This window comes from Bison bison, unplaced genomic scaffold, assembly GCF_000754665.1.
Source record: "Bison bison bison isolate TAMUID 2011002044 unplaced genomic scaffold, Bison_UMD1.0 scf7180017864375, whole genome shotgun sequence".
In the NCBI taxonomy this organism is placed as follows: domain Eukaryota; kingdom Metazoa; phylum Chordata; class Mammalia; order Artiodactyla; family Bovidae; genus Bison; species Bison bison.
In genome coordinates, this window is record NW_011494947.1 from 4,981,832 (window position 1) to 4,989,298 (window position 7,467).

The window sequence follows — 7,467 nt, forward strand, 5'->3', positions numbered from 1 at the left end:
GAATTTTTCAACGATGAGTGTGCTACTTTTGTTTTGAGATCTTTTTTCATGGTTTTGTCCACGTGGTCTGCGGGATCCTAGTTCCCCAATCAGGGATCGAACCTGGGCCCCTGCAGTAAAAACACCCAGCCCTAACCACTGGACCACCAGGGAACTCCCTGAGATCTTTCTTTCTTTGCTTCTTTCTTTTTAATTTATTCATTTATATATTTAATTTTGGCTGTGTTGGGCCTTTGTTGCTGCGCACAGACTTTCTCTACTTGCGGTGCGAAGGCTACTCATTGCGGTAGCTTCTCTTGTTGCAGAGCACAGTCTCCAGGGTACACAGGCTTTAGTAGTCGTGGAAGCCTGCAGCGTGTGGAAACTTTCTGGACCAGGGGCGGAACCCCTGCTCTTTGCACTAGTAGGTGGATCCTTAACGCCCTGGGCCACCAGGGAAGTCCTGGATCTTTCTTTTTTAATGTAAGAATTGACTGCTGTAACTTTCTCTCTTAGTACTGCTTCCGTTGCATGCCGTCCCATAAATTTTGGTATGTTGTTTTTGTTTTCATTTGTTCTCAAGATAGTTTCTCATTTCCCTTGAGATTTCTTCTTTGACTCATTGAGTGCTTAAGAGTGTGTTGTTTAATTTCCACGTACTTGTGAATTTTCTAGTTTTCCTTCTGCCATCGATTTCTAGTTTCAATCTGTTGCAGAGCATGTGCTACATTTGAAATCAGCAGAACAGTGATTAAAAGAGAAAGAGAAAGTTTGGATAGCACAGTGGTGAAGAGTTGAGGCCCAGGGTCCAGACTGCCTGGATTTGAAGTCAGCTCCATCATAGATTATCCATGTGACCCTGGGCATGATGTTACCTATCTGTGCCTCAGTTTCTTCACCTGTGAAATGGGACATACCTCATGGGACTGTGAAGATTGAGAGAGTCCATATGCTGAAGACTTAGATCAGTGCTTGGGGCACATACTAAGGTTTGGGGAAGTTTCAGCTGTGATGATGCGGAGGAGGACGGGCCAGGGTCAGAGGCACCGTCTGGAGGGTGTTCCTGCTGAGCCCTGTATGGTGACCACAAGCACATACGATGGAGTTCCCCGCAAAAGGGCGCCTGAGCCCTGTTGTGATGCTTGCCCCTGAAAGGATTACTGTCAGTAGTGGCCTTTTTTCTTACCTATTTTTATTTATTTACTTCTCTGACAGCACCAGGTCTTAGTTGCAGCACGTGGGATCTTTAGTTGCAGTGCTCAAATTCTTCGTTGCAGCATGTGGGATCTAGTTTCCTGACCAGGGATGGAACCCAGGCCCCCTGCGTTGGGAGTGCAGAGTCTTAGCCATTGGACCCCCTGGGAAGACCCCTTCTTTCCTTTGACACTCATTCACTGGCCTCCTGTTATGTGCTTGGCCCAGGAGGGAGAATGGACAGAAACTCTTTCCTGAAATGGGAATAATGACTGTTTGTTCTTGTTGTTCTAACAAAATATCACAGACCTGGTGGTTTACAAACAACAGAAATTTATTTCTCACAGTTCTGAAGGCAGGCAAGCCCAAGATCAAGGTACTGGCAGATTCTGTGTCTGTTGAGGGCCTGTCTTCTCACTGTGTCCTCACATAGCGTGGATGGGGTAGGGGAGCTCTCTAGGGTCTCTTTTATAAGGGCACTAATCCTTTTTATGGGGACTCCACCCTCATGACCCAATTACTTCCAAAAGCCCTACTGTCAAATACCATCATGCTGGGGGTTAGGGTTTCAACACATTAATTTAGGTGCAGGGATACAAACATTTGGTCTATAGCAATGATGGAACCCCGTGCGGCCTATTGGCTTAGGAGCACAGGGCTTAGCCCCAGGCATGTTCCCCCAGGGTGAGGTCAATACCTAGGAGCTGTTATTTAGACAAAGAGAAATGACAGCATCAGAGTATCATGGCCTCCTTGAAAGCCAACCCCCTTGCCAGAGAAGGGTCAACACTGCCCTGCCTTGGGGCTGTGTCACTGGGGATACATCACTGCGTTGATTTCAACCCTCCCTGCCAACAAAACCCCACTGAGATCATGACTCTTGTCTGATTGTTCACACTTGTGCTCACATCAGTGAATGGCACAGAAGGACACTCGGGTTTTGATCTAGTTGAATAGGTACTATTCTAAGCACTTTACAAAAATCTACTCATTCATTACTAATAACATCCCTGGTAAATAAATAGGTAATTTATTTCCATTTTAGAGGTCAGGAAACAGACACACACAGAGGTTACATAACTTGTCTAAGGTTACATAGCCAACTAGTGACAGAGTTGGAATTTGAACCCTGGGAGGTATTTGTTGAAGGAAGGAAGGAAGGGAAAGGTGAGGGGTGGGGCCTGGGGGCTGTAGTTCTGAAATGCAGGATCAGAGAACAGGGTCCACCCTACTCCCCTGTTGTTCTACAAGTGGGAAGTGGGGACCAAGGTCTGGGAGGGTGGGGCCCTAAATCCAACCAGGAGAAAAAAATTCAGGATTCCCAATTCCCAGTTAGAAGTTTGGGATGCATCAGAAAATTCCAAGCATTGAATTCCTCACTGTCCCTGGAAAGACTTTCACAGTGAGTTGAGTAGAAGGGAAAGGTTACAAAATGGTGTGATGTTAATATTTGTTGATATTTCATAACATCTTATGAAAAACTCAAGAACTTTTTGGCTAGTCTAATAGCTAATATTTGACTAGTGCTTCCCTTCTGCCAGGTAATTTGTGTACATTACTATCTTGTAGAATCCTCAAAAGAATTTCCTGAGGTAAATATGGAAATGAGCTGAACCCATTTTACAGCTCTAAAAGCTGAGGTTCAGAGTTTTCAAGCAACTGGCTCCAGGTCACAGAGCTATCGAGTGAAGGAGTCCTGAATTCACACCATGGTCCCTACTGAAGCCCCTGTCCCTCTCTGATCCCCCAGTGCCTCATCATTAAATTATATGACTGATGATCTTCACATTTAAAAGTAATAGCTAGCTAGTGGGAACCTGCTGTATAGCACCGGGAGCTCAGTTTGGTGCTCTGTCCTGACCTAAATGGGTGGGACAGAGGTGGGGTGGAAGGGAGGTCCAAGAGGGAGGGGTATACATATAGTTAATTTACTTTGCTGTACAGCAGAAACTAACAGGACACTGTAAAGAAATTATATTCCAATAAAAAAATAATAGCTGTCATTATGTATTGAATGGATAAATAACAAAGTCCCACTTTAGAGCACAGGGAACTATATTCAGTTTCCTATGATAAACCATAATGAACATATAGAAAAGAATCAGTTCACTTCAATCGCTCAGTCGTGTTCAATTCTTTGCGACCCCATGGACTGCAGCATGGCAGGCCTCCCTGTCTATCAACAACTTCCGGAGCTTACTCAAACTCATGTCCATCGAGTCAGTGATGCCATCCAACCATCTCATCCTCTGTCATCCACTTCTCCTCCTGCCTTCAATCTTTCCCAGCATCAGGGTCTTTTCCAAGGAGTCAATTCTTTGCATCCGGTGGCCAAAGTTTTGGAGTTTCAGCTTCAACATCAGTCCTTCCAATGAATATTCAGGACTGATTTCCTTGAGGATTGACTGGTTGGATCGCCTGGCAGTCCAAGGGACTCTCAAGAGTTTTCTCCAACACCACAGTTCAAAAGCATCAATTCTTTGGCACTCAGCTTTCTTTATAGTCCAACTCTCACATCCACACATGACTACCGGAAAGACCATAGCTTTGACTAGACAGACCTTTGTCGGCAAAGTAATGTCTCTGTTTTTAATATGTTGTCCAGGTTTGTCATAGCTTTTCTTCCAAGGAGCAAACATCTTTTAATTTCATGGCTGCAGTCACCATCTGCAGTGATTTTGGAGTCCAAAGAAATAAAGTCTGTCACTCTTTCCATTGTTTCCCCATCTATTTGCCATGAAGTGATGGGATCGGATGCCATGATCTTCGTTTTCTGAATGTTGAGCTTTAAGCCAACTTTTTCACTCTCCTCTTTCACTTTCACCAAGAGGCTCTTTAGTTCTTCTTCACTTTCTTGCCATAAGGGTGGTGTCATTTGAGTATCTGAGGTTATTGATATTTCTCCTGGCAATCTAGATTCCAGCTTGTGCTTCATCCAGCCTGGCATTTTGCATGATGTACTCTGCATAGAAGTTAAATAAGCAGGGTGACAATATACAGGCTTGATGTACTCCTTTCCCAATTTGGAACCAGTCTGTTGTTCCCTGTCCACTTCTAACTGCTGCTTCTTGACCTGCATACAGATTTCTCAGGAGGTAGGTAAGGTGGTCTGGTATTCCCATCTCTTGAAGAATTTTCCATTTTCAGTTTGTTCTGATCTGCACAGTCAAAGGCTTCAGTGTAATCAATGAAACAGAAGTAGATGTTTTTCTGGTATTCTCCTGCTTTTTCTATGATCCAGCAGATGTTGGCAATTTGATCTCTGGTTCCTCTGCCTTTTCTAAATCCAGCTTGAACATCTAGAAGTTCACAGTTCACTTGCTGTTGAAGCCTGGCTTGAAGAATTTTGAGCATTACTGTGAGATGAGTGCAATTGTGTGGTAGTTTGAACATTCTTTGGCATTGCCTTTCTTTGGGACTGGAATGAAAACTGACCTTTTCCAGTCCTGTGGCCACTGCTGGGTTTTCCAAATTTGCTGGCATATTGAGTGCAGCACTTTGACAGCACCATCTTTTAGGATTTGAAATAGCTCAACTGGAATTCCATCACCTCCACTAGCTTTGTTTGTAGTTATGCTCCCTAAGGTCCACTTGACTTCACATTCTAGGATGTCTGGCTCTAGGTGAGTGATCACACCATCATGGTTATCTGGGTCATGAAGATCATTTTTGTATAGTTCTTCTGTATAGTCTTGCCACTTCTCCTTAATATCTTCTGCTTCTATTAGGTCCATATCATTTCTGTCCTTTATTGTGCCCATCTTTGCATGAAATGTTTCCTTGGTATCTCTAATTTTCTTGAAGAGATCTCTAGATATCATTCTATAGAAAAGAATATATATATATATATAAAACTGAATCACTTTGCTGTACAGCAGAAATTAACACAACATTGTAAATCAACTATATTTTCATTTTTAAAAATAGTTGTTGGGCTTCCCTGGTGGCTCAGTGGTAAAGAATCTGCCTGCCAATGTAGGAGACATGGGTTTGGTCCTTGGTCAAGGAAGATCCCGCAATGCCTTGGAGCCACTAAGCCCGAGAACTGCAACTAGGAAAGGCTGCGTGCCCTAGAGCCCGTGCTCCCCAAAAAGAGAAGCCACCACAATGAGAAGCCCAGAGCACCCGAGCACTGCAACCAGAGAGTGGACTCTACTTGCCACAACTAGAGAAAAGCCCACACAGCAATGAAGACCCAGCCCAGCCAAAAACACATAATAAATAAAATTATATGAATAAAATAAAAAATAGCTGTTGCTGACAGTAGCATCAAGCACTGTGACTAAGAAATCAGAAAAGAAGCAGAGCTAAGCAAGGGCGAAAGGGCTGTGCACATCCCCAAGAGGCACCTAAGAGGCCAGGGAACTGACCTGGGAACACCTCTTCTCAGTAAACACGCCCCGTCACCGGGTGAGAGGTGTTGGACTCTTGACCGGTTATGTAAGCTCAGGATCCACCTGCTGATGCCTGGCCTGCTGGCTGGGGGTCTGAAAAGGCTCAGAAGACAAAATCTAGCTCCAGAGTTCCCCTTTGAGGTCACCTAGCACATGGTCAGGCTTCCTGAGAAAGGCCTTGGCGACACAGCACAGAAATGGGACTTCTGCCCTTCAGGAAACCCCCAGAGGCCCCGTCTGTGGCTTTGACTTGACTTTGCACAGAAGGAATTCAACTGGACTCCATTTCCGGGGTGGCTCTGTGCCACACACTTTCCCTTCATGGTTTGTGTAACTGTGCAAAGGTGTCATTATCTCTGTTTTATGGGTGAGGACACTAAAAAAGGTTAATAACTTACTGGAAGCAATAGGGCTGGGATTTGAACCCAGGTCACTTAAAACAAAAGGAAGGCCACAGGAACTGTGTGCTCAGGACGCATCTTGAGATACCTGTGGCAAGCAAAGAAGGAAAAGTTAAAGAGGCTAAATTCCTTTCTTTCTTTTTTTTTTTTTTTTCCAGCTCTGCCCCTTGCAGGATCTTAGTTCCCCAACCAGGGATTGAATTCAGGCCCTTGGCAGTGAAAGCATGGAGTCCTAACACTGGACCACCAAGAAATTTCCCAAATTCCTGAATCTTACTGTCCATGTGGGGAACTGGTGTGGAATAATCACATCATCCTTTCTCTAAAATCTTCTAGGCTCCCCATTACCTTTAGCATAAAGCACAATACAACATCATTAACATGGCCTGCAGGGTCCTCCTGCATAGCTTTCTGGCCCTCCCCTTGCCTCTCATTGATCCTGGGTGCCTATCTCAGTTTACAATTTCCTCTCCACCAACTCTCCTCTGCTCTGGCTGACTTCTATCCATTGCTTGGACTCAGGCTTACACGCCATTTCCTTATGAAAGTCTGCCCTGACCACACGTACCAGGTTGGGCCCCTCTGGGTTCTCACTGCTCCCTCGACTCCTCCTGACCCCAGGTGTACCACAGCTCTCATTGCTTGGACCACAGTCACAGAGCAGATGGTGTGATAAATATCTGTGAATGAAAAATGAATCAATCAAGTGCTTGGCAGACCTTGGAAGACTGGGGCCGGGGGCAGACAGAGGGCGAAGGTGGCAAGGCTGTTGGCTTGACCTGCAGGTTGTATTAATGACATTACTGCAAGGGCAGGGCCAGTGCCCAGAGCTGGGAACATAGGCTGAAGTTTGGACTCTGTCCCATCAGCGATCTAGAATCCTGGGCTGAGGGCTGATGGGAGCTGAAGTCCTGGTTTAAGAATATAAGCCTGGTCGTGAAGCTGTAGGGGAAGATGGGAAGCTCTGGGGAAGACCACTCATGGGTCTCTGAACACAGTGGAAACGAGGCCCAGCTGCTGGGAAGGCTCTCACATTTCAACCTGGGAATGTGGCCTGACTTTCCACAGTGTCAGGTCAGTCACTGGGCCTTGGCCTTCACACACTCACTAATCAAATCTGCCCCAAAACCCCAGGAGGCAGGGACTGCTCTGGCCCCACTGGACAGATGGGAAAACCGAGACTTAGAGATGTTGAGTGACCTGCCCCAAGTCACACAAGGACTCGTCACTGCTACCTTAATTAAGCTGCTATATTACAGCTTCAGTTCAGTTCAGTCGCTCAGTCATGTCCAACTCTTTGTGACCCCATGGACTGCAGCATGCCAGGCCTCCCTGTCCATCACCAACTCCTGAAGCTTGCTAAAACTCATGTCCATCGAGTCGGTGATGCCATCCAGCCATATCATCCTCTGTCATCCCCTTCTCCTCCTGCCTTCAATCTTTCCCAGCATCAGAGTCTTTTCCAAGGAGTCAGTTCTTCGCATCAGGTGCCAAAGTAC